This window comes from Schistocerca gregaria, chromosome 8, assembly GCF_023897955.1.
Source record: "Schistocerca gregaria isolate iqSchGreg1 chromosome 8, iqSchGreg1.2, whole genome shotgun sequence".
Classification (NCBI taxonomy): domain Eukaryota; kingdom Metazoa; phylum Arthropoda; class Insecta; order Orthoptera; family Acrididae; genus Schistocerca; species Schistocerca gregaria.
Genome location: NC_064927.1, coordinates 326,858,093 through 326,859,022, shown reverse-complemented (window position 1 = coordinate 326,859,022; position 930 = coordinate 326,858,093).

Here is a 930-nt window from a genome sequence, read left to right as displayed (position 1 = left end):
TTACACCAGTCCTTATATGAACATGCTCAACACATCAGTCTTCTTAAACGGTATCATACAATACTAATTAGCGAAACGTATAATGGAATCTATGCCGTTATGAAAGTAAGGAAACGCTAAACGGCTTTAAATTTAGAATCTTAAATACATAGAACTTGACACAATTTACAGACAGGAATACCAATCTCTGCAGCAGAAAATAAATAATTTCACGAAGAGCGAAAGCTGCAATTAATGATTGCTAGCAGTCGTTGCTTTTGTGAGTGGTCTCTACCCAATTTAGGATTACCAATAATTAGAAAGTAAACAATGCTGCTTTTAAAAACAAGAGATTCAGGTTGAATTTATACATGATCTACATTTCAAAACATCACAGAGAAAATTAATGGACACTCAAGTATTTACAACAGTTTATTTTAAAATTTTAACATACAGTTGGGCTAGAGAAATGCCCTGTAGTGGAAAACGATCTGTTAACACATATCAGCGTATAACTGAATTGAGCATTCCTTCACATTAGAAAAACACACATAAACGTATTACCTACACTAATGTTCACCCATGGAGCAGCAAGAATTTTCAAGAATAGGTCACAATAGATTACTTAAATAATGTACTGATTATCAATATGTAAATTAAATTCATTAGGCATGTGATAAACTTACTTTCTTATTTTACACTTTGCAGTGACAGAGCAAACTAGCACTTTAAGTGTAGGGATAATTCTCCTTCTTACTGTTGCATTTATGAGCACTACTGTGCTAAGACTTCATCTGCAATTATTTTCATATGCAGTTAGTGGAACAGCTTCATGATATTTACAATGGCAAGTACTTGAAAGTGTATCGTTGTACATTACGGTAGCGAAACCATTTCCAACTCATGACGAATTTCACTGCTGGAGACTCATTGTTGACGTAGTGAGGCACA